This window comes from Lepisosteus oculatus, chromosome 1, assembly GCF_040954835.1.
Source record: "Lepisosteus oculatus isolate fLepOcu1 chromosome 1, fLepOcu1.hap2, whole genome shotgun sequence".
Classification (NCBI taxonomy): Eukaryota; Metazoa; Chordata; class Actinopteri; order Semionotiformes; family Lepisosteidae; genus Lepisosteus; species Lepisosteus oculatus.
The window spans coordinates 12295552-12309632 of NC_090696.1; the positions used below are offsets into that span (position 1 = coordinate 12295552).

The window sequence follows — 14081 nt, forward strand, 5'->3', positions numbered from 1 at the left end:
ATGTAAGAAATGCTAAACACCATAAATATCCGGTCTTACAATTGTTTTATCCCTGTATACTGTATCTTGGGTCATCAAAGCTGGTTTCTTTATGAAGAGCAAAAGGGCATGCTTTTCTTTCAATTAACAGACTATGGTTAAGAAGCTACAACATATTTCTATTTTGTTCTTCTTATTCTTTTCTCAATAAATTGAAATTTTCATTCTGTAAACACTAAAGAATAATCTTTAACAAATGACACCCTTAAAACCAAAATCCTTCAAATATTTTAGGCTGTTTTTGGTGTTCTGGGTAAGTGAATTGTGGCAAATATTCAAATTCTGATTAGCATATATATTATTATTTAACATATCACAAATGCTAGTACAAGTGCCAACACACACTAGCACATGTAAAACACATGTTGCCACCACATGAATCACTCACTGTCTTTTATAAAGTGTAATTAAAGTTTGATTTAAAGTGTAAACAAGATCCATGTGTACTTTATAGTTTTAACAAACAGAAATGTCACCACTTATAGGCACTGGATTGATCAACAGCATGCCTGTCAAAATAATCACATTTTTGAATGCACATTTTGAATACTTTGTTAATATGCTGAAAATAAATTATTTAAATTCACTTTGTTAATATTATTAGGGTTTGCAGTATCAAGAAGTCTACAAGAAGGGTCTATACACAGGAGAGCAAGTACTATTTGCCATAAGGGGAACAAAGACAGAAAGCTGTCCAAACATCTGTGACAAAGGTTTTCAACTTCCGCAGGTACTCTAGTGATGATGGTACTTTGGTGATTAGTACAGTACCAGAAATTTACAGATAGTCTACCACCAGGAAGAGGACAAGAAAATCACAAAAGTTAAGAGGCGAGGCTAAGTCTGAGTCCATGGGCAACGATAAAGATTACTTACTAATGATCACAATGTTCAGGAAATTTTGGCAACATCAGGACACAATGTCGGCATGTCCATTCGATATTAACCTCATGAATCATGTGTCCATAATGCAGTTCAGAGGAACATTAAAAAATGTAGCCATTCATTGACTCCAAGCAGATTGTGAGATTTCTGGGCATTCTAACAAGTAGTGTGCTTGGTACAGAATAGAGAATCAAAAGTTGAGATCTGTCATCCATCTTTTAGAGACAGATCCATTTTGCTCTAGGAATTTATGCAGCATTTGGTTGTTCTGCCATTCTTGTTCAAGCTGAGAAATGATGTGGATTCCAAAGTTTATCCGGTTATATCAGAGAAAAGAAAATATTTGGTCATTACAGTCTCACATAGCTAACATATGGTATGAACTGAAAAGGGCAGATCACAAATACAAGCACCTCACCCTGAAGGCAAGAGGTCAAAAATGCTCTACGCTGGGAGAGTAGTCAAACATTCCTCTTGAAAAGAGTTTGAACCTATAAATTTGGAAGCAACTACAGCAGATTATCAAAGTCAAAGGAAGATCCATTATACTTTTTTCCATTATTGAATTTTTTAAACTATTTAAACAGGTTCAGTCTTTTTGGTGAATGTTACTGACATAAATAATATCAATAACCATCCATTCATTTTCTAAACCACTTTATCCAGTGCAGCATCACAGGATTAATAATCATCTTTTTTATACACGTAAGGTTACAAATGAGAGAAGGCAATTTGGCCCATCTGGCTTCCTTAGTTGCTAGTAGCTAATTTGTCAAGAGAGTCTCATCCAGCTGTTTCTTGAAAGACGTAAGGCAATCCGTTTTGTTCCGAAAACTAAGTACTTGTTTTTTGTAAAACAGTGCCTTTTTCTTAGTTTTAAATAGACATCCCTTTGAGGACTTTGAATATGTGAATCAGCTCCTCTCACAGTCTTCTGACATGAGCACTTTGTTTGAAGAGCAGTGGTCCCAATACAGAGCACTGTGGCACTTCACTAAGTGTTACTGTAATTTCTGGGTCACCCCTTATTTATACTGTTTTTTATCCATTGTCCTCATTTTCATTCAACAAATTCAAATATATTGATCACCTTTAATGTCTACAGCCACCCCCCTTCAATTTAAAAATTAGTCTTTTGAGGAATTTTATCAAAAGTCGTTTTAAAAATAAACATATCATTACACTTACTGTTTTATACATTAGTTCTTGTTGAAAAACTTAGTTTACCAAGACCTCCCTTTTTTAAAAATCATGTTGATTATCACTTATAATCCTAGCACCCGTACTGCAATGCAGGTGATACCAGAAAGCTTAATATACACCTGCATTGTGGTTGCTGAATAACCTGTTACAATTTTATACTTTTGGAGGAAACTGAACATGTATAAATTTATCATCCTATATAATTTGTTTTAATTATTTTCTGAAGTTTAGGATTTTGTTAACTAAATACTCACACTTTCTAAGGATATGAAGCTGGAATTCTGGGTCTCTCTTAAAAACAAAGTGCATAAATTCTGAGAGATAAAAAGAGATTGAGCAGCAATTCAATAATTTCTCTGCTAAAACAAAAACATTTAAAAAGAGCATTTTAAAGCAAGAATCCCACACGCAGACAGTACCTACTACGTAACCAGACTGACTTGCACAAAGTAAAACTTTCTTTGCTGCTGCCTCTTCTCCCATTCACATTTGATGTGGCTTATGTAAAGTTAAATTCTTCATGTTTTTTGACAAAAGTATTGCCAGCTTTGCCTAAAATACAGTACGAGTTTAGGTATCCCAGAGGACTACAAGTTAACATGAAAACCATAAAGAGGTCTAGTGTTTGTTCACTGCACTCATCAACGAATCTGTAAAACATACCTGGTGATGATTTTCCTGTTGACATCTGTGAGTCTTGTCTTTCAACCTGGGGCTTTTTGTTTCAATCACGGCACTGCCACCCTCTGGCTAATGAGTTGCAGACACACCTGAGACACTAAAAACAGGCAATGATTTAAATTTGCTAGCAAAGACAACTTTGCATAATTTTATCTAAACTGATTATGTTCTTTGACGTGAATTTTTAATTAATTAAATTAATTCCCTTAATCGCTACTGTAATTTGAAGTAGTCCAATTCAAGTTTTTAAAAAAAGTGATCAAAAGATGAAAAAAAAATCTTTTAATAGACCTGCTTGCACATTACCTCAAAGCTACATTTGCTGCAGACATGAATCATTTGTTGCCACAGGTTCCTCTTAGCTCTGGAACACTAAAACATCTAGCTTCCAGACAGCCACGTCCCCCTCATCTCACCTGTTTGTGTACTTGTGAAGTTTTGCAGTAGGCAAGTTAAGGCGTCAAAGTTAGTCATATTGAAACTTCGAGAAATTTAGCGAAGCAAACAAAGCCACGGACGCGGGAGAGTGAAAGAAAAAGGAATGCACCCACCCGTGAAAACGCATTCGCACAGGTATAGATTACAACTTTATCTAGTTGAGTACCTACCCTTCTAACCCCGCAGGAAACAATAGACAAATTCAAAGCCCAGCCGGGCAGATTCCTTTCCGAGCCGACCTCTGCCAGCCGTTATGCATTTATCAGACTGAAGACGCGATTGCAAAGACAAATGCAATGATCTTTATCACGAATCTTCACTCTGCAGAAATCTTGCTCTGGGTCTTTTATTATCTGGATCAAGCATTGCCGCTATCGTTTGCAAATATATATACAGTATATACTGTAAACACACACCTCTTTTATTCACTCGCAGTTCTACGAGGAAATGGCTAAAATACACACTTCCCCGTTTAGAAGAGAAATGAATGAAGTAGAGGTAATCTCCGATGTGCAGCGTGCTGGCGCTGCTCAACGAACACAAAGCAAAAGCACAACAGATCAGACTGGGAAGTGCCTCCTTTTGAAAATGCAGACTACACAACATGAATATTTTATTCACTGCACCTTCCTCTCGCGTTTAGTTCTGCTAGGCGGTAAACCAAACGGACGGTAAGCCTGATCATTTCAAACCCATCGCCAGTTTTAAAGGGAAATAACATCTTTAAAACCGTAAACTTGACGACTGTAGGGAAACAGGATAATTACAAGACCTTTTCGTTGTTGTGTAATAAAGGGTAACGTGGTTTAATTTGTTTTAATCTATAAATACACTGTCGCGATTAAAGGTTCGCATGCCCTTTCCGTACAATTTAAGTTAATAAAATTGATATTAATTTCATTATATAATACTCTGGTACATACTTTACATTGATGTATGTTAATACTAAAGTGAAAAATACATAGCGACTGAAGATGATGACCACACGTCCCATTCTGAGCAGCGTTTCCCTTGACTCCTCTCATGTGTTTTTCTTTATACCACACAATACTATGATATTCGATGGCCATCTATTTTGTTTGAGGTGTGATACCATCCAGATGTAAATTTCAGTTGTAAGTTTTTGAAATCAGATTTTTATATCAGTAATTCAGCTGCCTATTAATCACTGTTTCCATGGAAGATTTCTGTCCTTGCTATAAGGTCAGCAGTCTGTCTTTTTGACAGATTTATCTTTATTCACAATGCCTTATCAAAGTATCTATCTTATTGAAAAAAGTGCAGGTTTATTTAAATTGCTTTGTATGCCAAAATCAAACTGACATGCATGTTTACACTACCAGTTTTTTAATACTATGCTTTAGAGCAAATATGTAAAAATAAGTTAAAGCCCAGCAGCTGTTCTATCAATATTACAAGCAATTAGAATGAAAATACCATTACATACCATTACATACTGGACATACTGTGTCCAAATGTACAAATGTTTTTTAACATAAGCACCATCAGAAGTTAACATACAATATATGTATATGTTTCAAGCATCAACAATATGCTATAAAGCTACCACAAGTCATATTTTGTTAATATTGATTGTTAATAATACAGATTAGTTTGGGTGAGAAGAACCCAAGCTTGGCATTTAGCCATTTTGAATTCACATTGATCAGTACATTCAAATACTTGATCACAACAACTCAAGGTAAACTGTGCATGAGCAGTCAATATAAAGTGTTGTAGCAGCTAATCCATCACATTTACTAATTAAATCTAATTGATCCAGTGTCAGGTGTTCTTTGTCATTAACATCATTTGTTTCTTTCTGCACACCCATAAAGCAAAAGGGCAAAGTATGTACTAGACAATACAGAATGTTTCATGAATAACTGTTTTTGTTTAAAACAAAATTTCAGTAGCAAGTTGCCATAGAATTGCTTCTGCATAAAAGGGTAAAAACTGTTTTAAAACAATAATGCAATACTTTTGAACATACTGTATATATATATTAGTCATACTTTAAAGATCAATGATTGCCTTTGAAAGATAAAGATAAATAAATGTCCTATATTAAAAATAAAAGCATATTGAATAGTATAGACAGAACATGGATGTCCCAGTCTTTGTGTGCAAATAATGAAGTTTCAATTACAGATATATGATGCATCTGCCTTTGGAATATGTGAACCGATTATGTGAGTATGCATGGCTTGGGCATTGCTATTTGGAAAAACAAGAATGTAAAGCATATTAAATCAAAAGCAAACTTAACATTTCTTTTTGGTGGATTTAGAGATCAGTCATGTCAAGGATGCCTAGAGTGACATGGGAGGAATGGAAAAAAAATTGTCTTTTTGACTGTGTTAAAGTGTACTTATCACACTATTTGACGAGCATTCATCAAAAAAAGTAATCTTCATTTGGATCAGACTTGAACTCTCTTTCCCAGGTTGGAGCGGAGGGATTAGGATCTTATGGTACAGTACAGCTTTTCTGGCATCGTAAAGCATCTCTTCATCTCTTTTGAAGACAGGTTAATGGACAGACCATCTAACTGATGTTTTTATTGTGACTGTGGAGCCATGTTTCAAGTCTCACTACTTTCAACATAACAACCCACTTCAGAAAATCCTGCATGATTTCTGCAGAGCAACAATCCTTCCACCATCCCAGTACACACATTCACATACAAAAATGTATTTAGATTGAGTTCTGCTGGTCCCTCTAGAACTCCAAAGTAATTCTTCACATTGTTTTCAGGAAATGTAATGATTTTAGACATAAAATCATACTCCAAGTGCCCTGTAGATCTTTTTTGCTGTAATCATGTAGGCAGCAAACTGCAGTCAGTTTGATGACACACTATGCTATGCATGAAAAATAGAAAAGTCTTAGGCATTGTCTGAAATACTCATCCTACTAAAGGAATATTACCACAGGATTTGAACATATTTTATTTCTCTTAAATGTTTTTATTTTCTTTTAAAATTATCCTCAGTCAACTTGAATGAGTTGGTGAACATTTTTATAATACATCTGTTCTACCACAAGCAAAATATTTATCTAAAATGCGATGGTACAGTTTTACAATCCACAAGCGGTATTTCTAATTTTGTTTGAAATATTATGTTGAAATACAAGTGTCCTTGTAAGGTTTAAAAAAACATATTTAAAATATTACCAACCTGTTACAGTCTCTTAAAAAGTATTAAAGTGTCACTACATTTAAAATAAAGTATCACTACATGAAATTGCATTAAAAAGACAGTAAAGTAGAATGTTGCCATCTAACATAGGCAACTTCCTATTCTACGGTAATGTTATTCAGATGAAAGTATTCAATACTGAACTGTAGACATTAAAGACTTACTGCTGTTCAAAGAAGATGAATACTACTCTGTCACATGAAGAATCAAAGGCGGTGTGGATGGTATTTTGTCACCAGGGGTAGCTGTCTAAAGCCTTTTTATTGATCTTTCCCCTGTTAACTCCTTCCTTTATCTTAACTTTGTTCTGCTTTCCCCAAAGACTTCGAGTAACAATCAAACAAATCCTCCTATACACTCAACAGTGCTATCTCTTCACAAAAAGTGCTTTGTGTAAGGAGGATTACATAGAGGAAGAAAAAGTCATTTTTCAATAATACAGAGAAATGCCTTAGATATTCATGTTGACTTTTGAGAATTCTAAAAATTGGAAAAAATATTATTTCATTTGACAAACATGTCAACAGAGTAAAGAATAAACAAATAGACAAGGAAATCGCTCAGTACATTTACTGCAGAAAAGAACAAAATGAGAATGAGGTTTTGCCAATTATATAAAACAGATTTTATGTCTTTTTTCTGATGAAACATATTTTAATTATACACAGTTCAGAATAATTCCCATGATGACTAGCACTGTATATAATTAGATATTATATTCTATTTGCATTTGCTAAGAGTAAGATTAATCTATTATGAAACATATCTAGCTTTTCATATATTTTCTAAACTCTTTTAATCTCAGGGCACATACAAACATAAACATGTGCACACTCACACCAGGGCCAATTTTTTAACCAGCCAGTATTTTATTGGACTGTGGGAAGAAGCAAGACCACCTGGAGGAAACCCATGGGATGACAGGGAGAACATACAAAGTCCATGTACTGTAGATAGGATGCCAGGTCAAGAACTGAAGTCAGGGCTCCAGTGTTTAGCGGTACCACCGCACCACCATGCCGTGTAGACTATTGGGAAAAAAAATTAATGTAAGTAAAGCAGGCATACACTTTGAGAATTGTCCCTAGGATATGGCAAAAGGATGCGGGTCACTTTGCCCATTTGCTAAAGCTTAAGAATGCAAGACTGTAAGAAAAGTGGCAAACAAGATAAATGCATTTGGCCTGCCTAGCTTGATTTGTTTGTATTAACTAATTGATAAAAGTACCAGCAACATGGCTGGATAGTGGCTCCTAGACTTCAATCATCCTGTTCTCAGTTTTTAACGCACTTCGCTTTGAGAGTTTTAATGCTTTAATCAGGTCCACTCACAGTTTTCAGTATTCAAGACACAAAAATAGTTATTGTCATGATCGTCATCCCTCCACTAGAGGGCGCTCCGACCCTTTTGTGTTAGGTTCATTATCACGTACACCTGTCCCTGGATTCACCGTATTTAAACCTGGTGCTCCAGAAGCTCGGAGCTCTGCATTGGAAGTCAGACGCCTGGAGGCCCCTCTAGCATCAAGTTGCCCTTCGTCCGTGGCTTGAGGGCTTAGGCTTTCTTTGGCGTCCTGACCTAGCTGAGTCCGGGGCTCGGAGCGCCTGGCCTCGTCATTCTGTTTTTAACCTCCTGTTCCTGTTCCGGATCCCGGTCCGGATTTTAACCCTGTCTCGTCTTGGATGGATCACCTGGTTTTTGGATTTTGGATTGCGCCTGGATTTCCTGTTTTGGACTTCCCTGTACTTGTTTTCCTGAGCTCCCTTGCACCTGATCACTGTAGGCATCACCCCCTGTTCGCCATCCCTTCCTTTCCTAACTGTGTTTTCCCTGTAGCTCATTTCCAGTCACTTCCTGATTATACAGTCTACACAGGGTCCTAAACTACACACTACACGGGAATCAGGACCAGATCCCATTACAGTTATTTTAGTCTGTCAAAATAAGTCTCTTTCTTTTAAGCCTGAGAAAGTAGCTGCTTGTTCTGCTCTGAATTGATTATTTGAAACATTGTCACTAAAATTGGACACAACATTTTAAACGAGGTCTCACTAGTGCATTGTGCTATTTAACACATCCCTTGACTTAAATTCTACACTTTTAAGCATGGAGTGTATCATAACCATTCTGTTTGCCTTTTAATTACTTTCCCACAGTATCTAGAAGATGAAAATGATCTTCACATTCTTCCACATAAGCCTCTTCAGGCTTGGTGTTTCTGAAATTATTTTGATAGTTTAATTGCTATATATACTTTGGTATCATCAGTGCACTTGACTAGTTTACTAACTATACCAGAATATACAGCATTGATATAAGTAAGGAAGAGCTGTGTCCTAATATGTATTCCTGATATACTACACAGATGTCATCAGTCCAATTTAAGCATTTCATTGAGGTTTTCATGAAGTTAATTGAGAATAAAGACCTTAAAGGAATCCTTTTAATTTAATAAAGATCTCAAAAGGACTCAAAAGTTCAATTGTACAGCTTTAGAATTGCTAACCTTTTTCTGATGTAGAGTGATATAGGATTTCACTATCAGGTTCTTTGTTGATATAACCATTTAGCTCAGTATTTTCCACCTGTATCTGTAATTTACGATTCAGTAGTGTGGTCAAATTCTATTTTAAGTGGAGAAGGGCCATGATTCGCATAGTAAGCTTTATTGGGTTAGCTCACCTGGCAGAGGATAAGAACAACCCACCCATAAGGACAGGGCTGTCAGAATCCCTCCACCCCTCCCTTAATGAAGGATGAGCCAGAGAGTTGTGCAAGGGCAAAGATGGGGTGGGGGAAGGGATGTGAAAATGAAATGTGAAAGTGAGTAAACAAGAAGCATCTTATTGACTTGTATGCTCAGCAGGTGAAAGCAGGCAAGATTAAGTTTTGACCTTCTCCTGAACTTTTGATTTGAACTCCATTTCTGCTATCTGCATGTAACACTGCATGTTTAAATTAAATGCCACCTGTCAAGTGGTGGCCCAGTCAAGAATATTTTTCATTCCTATTGAATTCCAATTGCAGCTGATACAGTATAGTACTTGAGTTTATTCCTATTTTGGCATCACCTGCAAAATTAAGTTGTTTATCATCTATAGCAGAAACTAGATTATTAATATCAATTAGGAAGGGAAGAGTAGTGATCCTAATGCTACTATTTACCTCACCCTAATTTTAGCACTCACACCTTATTTTTAGGTCCATTATTTCAATGGATCACAAAAATAGCAATTGCAATAAGCACATGGTCTTATGCAATATAGAATATTCTAAAATCATGTGTAGCAGCAAGGCTAATACACAACTTCATTTCAGGAAAACTCTGATAAGATTTAAGGATCGCAGTTAATCAGAATCTGATATTATTAATCAGCTTCTATGTACATGCTGTCAAATATGCTCCCTTCTCAGCATTTTCCAAATACAGGGGAAACCCACCATTAACTAAGATGCCTAAAGAGACTTGAATACATTAAAACTTATGATATAAGTGCAGGAAGCTTTAGTGCATCAGTTTTCATTGTGTACCTCAAAGACACCCTCTACTAACATCACACTTTTAACCACCCACCACCACCATTTTTTATATCCCCAAACATTACTATTTACACCCCATGTGAGAATGTGGACTTAAACAGTACCGGTTATCTTATTAATTAACTAATGATCACCACTGTACCTATTTGCTTTACTTCTAATAGAGGACTTAATAGACTAATGGCAGGTCAGCTATTAAACGGTACCCTCAAAGATCAACTACACAGGGTAGCTCCACCCTGCATTTATGCCATTATACAGTACATCACATTTGCATCATTCCTGAGTCAATTACTTTTATGGAAGGAAGACAATAGCAGGTACTAACTTACGTCACATTGGCTGAAAACTAACATTTTTTACACAGACAGAATGTTTTGTTTTGTTTACCTTTTTACTCACTCACATTATGATAAAATAAAAATTACATTGTTTTTTTGCCATACAGAATACCAATTACATTAAAATTGTTAACTTAAATGCATTGTAAATTGGATGCATAGGATCATTTTAAAATTTACATTCTGTATATGGTATAATTTCTCTTTTTTTTTAATGCAGGTTGTTTCTTGACCTATTTATTAATTAAAAATTCAAATCTTATCTTTATGATGGCAAAATTAAACATGCAGTATTTGTTAAACATTTTCGTAACTGGAAGTAGAGTACAAGACCATCTTAACATTTTGATTGTGCAAAAGTGGCATTTACACAATATAAAACCAATAGTGAACAAAGTACCTCGTCTTCAGTACGCATGCTGAAATATGGATCTCTCCCACAAATCTATCTGTGCAGTACTTGATTCTAAGCATAGGGCAGAGAGGCACCAAAGCTACTTTTGACAGATCAGAGTAATGAGGTGGGAATCCCAGCTCCCTTTTCCAAGGGGACCAGAGATCAAAAGTTGAGAGGGACATTTTAAAATAGCCAGCCAAACCCCAATTTCTTTACAAATTGGTAGGAAGCTGGAGTACCTAAACAAAACTCCTATAAATCCGCAAAAAACTCTCAAACTCCACCAGAAAATTGTCCAAGGCTAGAACTCAAATCAGGAGAGGTGAGGCAGCAGCATGAACACCCACAACGCCATACCTCTGTTACAGCGAGAAAGAAAATGCAAATCATTTTCACTGCTAAGTATTAATGCATACTTTAACTTTCAATTTCATAGTACTTTGTTATTTTGATCTCCATGATGAAACAAAGGATGCTTTCTCCCTTTCTCTGTAATATTGATTCAGCAACTTTCAAAGACAGCATTTTAGAAAAACATTTCATGATTTGTGAAACAGCTCCAGGCTTCTGGGTTTGATTCTGAACTGGGGCATTTCCCTGTGGCTGTATTTTAGTGGTGAAGTAGTAGCCTTTTCAGAGTTTAGCCGTGTGCTTTCAGGCCCACCTTTTACCCAGTGCTTCTAGAATTGGCTCCAATTTGCTGCCACCCATGATTTAAAAACACTAGACTCTTCTTAGCAAAATCATTTGCTCTATATGTAAGTAAAACAGAAATGTACAAATTTAGTTGTAAAAAAAATAGATATTTTAGAGGAAAGTTTAGAAAGTTGCATACAGTATTTCAAGTAGTTAAGCAAAAACGTTCTATAGTGAAGAAAAAACGTATTTGAATCGGAGAAAAAACAGTACATAAGAGTTACACATTACATATGTAAATTGTATAAACTAATTCTTGTTGATCAGGTTGCTGGATATTTACATGTGTGCAATTTAATGTTGCAAGGTTTTTTCTCAATTAAATATAATGTACAGTAGATTGAGTCTACAGCTGTGAATGGTTCCTTTAAACTCAAATGGGTAATTCTTTAGAATGAAATGAAACGGAATTCATAATGGGTTTTCCCTCACTGTATTAGAAATTGGTCTCTCTCTTTTCTGCCCAAATAAATGCTTCAACTGGGCTTTCACAAAACACAACAGAGTCTAAACTAATCTATACAAATTAAGGTAAAATATTTTTTTACATTAAACAATGTTTAAATTAGAATGTAAAAACAATATATCTGTACACTACATACACGCAGTGTTACGAACAGTTCTTTCCGGACCCTATGCGGACGACACAATCCGAAGAAGTGGGGAAACACTGGGATAACGTCATGCAGGAATACGGGGCTGAAGACAGGGGGGCGTGTCCAAAGTGCGCTGGTGCACGGGGGAGGTGTGGCCGAGGCAAACAATCCAAAAGAGTAATCCATAGAGGGAATCCAAAAACACAAGAGTAAGTCCATAACCAGGAGATCCATCAAAACAAGGAATTGAAACCAGAAACAGGGTGGGAACGGGAACGGGAACGGGAACGGGAACGGGAACGGGAACGGGAACGGGAACGGGAACGGGAACGGGAACGGGAACGGGAACGGGCGCTTCCAGGTCCCGGACTCGCACTGCACGGAAACCAGATGCAGAGCCCGGATGAGCGTCAGCGCCTGGCTTTTAAGGTGGGCTGGGAAAAGGAATCAGGTGCACAGAATAAAGTCTAAAGTGAAAGGGCTGGAGCACCCTTAAGGAGGGGGAACTATAATCGTGACACGCAGTACTTACCATCTGACGCTATACATATAAATTGCAAAATACAGTCTTTACAAATAGTGCATTTAATTGCTGATTATGTATATTCAATTATATATGTTATTAATATAAATAAAGATAAAAAAATAATTGTACATATTTAAATTTATATTTTATCAAATTGTACACACAATGATTCAAGCAAAATTAAGATATTACCTGTCCTATCAAACAAAAGTTCATGACAATAATATGCCTTTGATTTGTGTAGTACTTGAATCAATGTCACGGTTGTTGCCAGATGATACCAGCTTTTGATGTACTGTATGATGAAAAGCATAAAACAGTCCTCACATTTGTTCATGTTCATAAGTGAAACAAATAACCATCACAATCACTAACTCTCACGTGCATATATTGGTACCTGAATTATAGCATTTGCTGCTGTACATTGATTTTGCCAAGTTATAAATCATAATAAAGTCATACTTATTGAATATTATAATTCCTCTTGAATTACAAACAAGAGTATATGCTTCCTATGTGTTAATTTTCCAAAGAATCACAGTTATTACAACCTACAACAACAATTAGATTTCTGAACAGTAAATTAAAGTATTTGTAGGTGTAATGGTTAAAATATTGATTATCAGCTCTAACTACTAACTTGTTTTGCTGAAACTGTAATGTGGCTACTTTTAGCAAACATTCTTCATTATACAGTAGATAAGGGGTGTTGTTTATACCAAACAGTATTAATGTTATGATATCAGAAGAACAACTCCAGAAGAGAACATAAAGTGCTCTCCCCCAGCCTGAAGAAAGAATATAAAATAAAAATACTAAACAGTCCTGTTGAAGAAATATAATATTGTGTTTGTTACTTATGTCACAAAACATTCACAAAATTCCACTTTTCTGTTCAACATGCATTTCTTCTCAGTAATGCAAGTTGAAATGTTAATTTCAGCTGCATTTTTTTCATTTTCAGAAAATTCAGAAGCTTTGATGTACAGTATAAGAGAATAGGTGAAGCCGATATGTAAATTTTCTATATTTGTCTAAAGTATATGTGTTCACTGATGTAACCATCCGTCGCAGAAATAAACTGGGTGCATAAGGAGTACAAAGATCAGACACATAATTAACAAGCCTGCTGTTCATCAAAATCCGGCTCTCGTCAAACTACATTAAGGGAATCAGTAATTGCTAAGATCCAAAATAATTAAAATACTGTGTTTTGATAGGTCAGTTCCTGTTTTGCTCACCCATGATCACATTATATTTCTCATTAGTGCTATAGGTAGAGTGCAGTCCCCTCCCCTCCTGACTTGCCTGATTTCTCTTAGGATATTTACTGTACACAGACAGGCAAGACCATACTTGTCTAGTCTCAGCGGTAGCTCACTATAGCCTCAAGGTCCCCTCTAACCCTCTGAGAAAAAAAAAAACATACAGTACTGTACTTCTGTTAGCAACAGGAATGAGTTTCCCTATAAGTTGTTTATCCACAATGATAGATAACTGTGAAACTGCTTCTCAACAAGAACAAAAATAATATT

General features: G+C 35.9%; 1 protein-coding gene and 1 long non-coding RNA gene across 6 annotated transcripts in view; one reads left to right on the top strand and one right to left on the bottom strand.

Annotated features, from left to right (window-relative positions):
- The window catches only part of ndst3 (N-deacetylase/N-sulfotransferase (heparan glucosaminyl) 3), a 300588-nt gene extending 296780 nt beyond the window's left edge, over positions 1-3808 (bottom strand). For 3 of the 4 annotated variants that reach the window (XM_015344003.2, XM_015344006.2, XM_015344000.2), the window contains exons 1-2: positions 3417-3808; positions 2791-2905 (exon numbers count right to left, since the gene is read on the bottom strand). The gene's annotated coding sequence lies outside the window, so the exon portion shown is untranslated. The remainder of the gene's footprint in view (positions 1-2790; positions 2906-3416) is intronic. The other variant, XM_015344002.2, reaches the window with a different exon arrangement.
- Positions 3809-3852: 44 nt separating this feature from the next.
- The window catches only part of LOC107077001 (uncharacterized), a 28305-nt gene continuing 18076 nt past the window's right edge, over positions 3853-14081 (top strand). Inside the window, exon 1 of one of the 2 annotated variants that reach the window (XR_001478117.2) lies at positions 3853-3917. This is a non-coding gene — a long non-coding RNA (uncharacterized lncRNA). Of the gene's footprint in view, positions 3918-5396; positions 5439-14081 lie in introns of those variants that run through there. The other variant, XR_011191223.1, reaches the window with a different exon arrangement.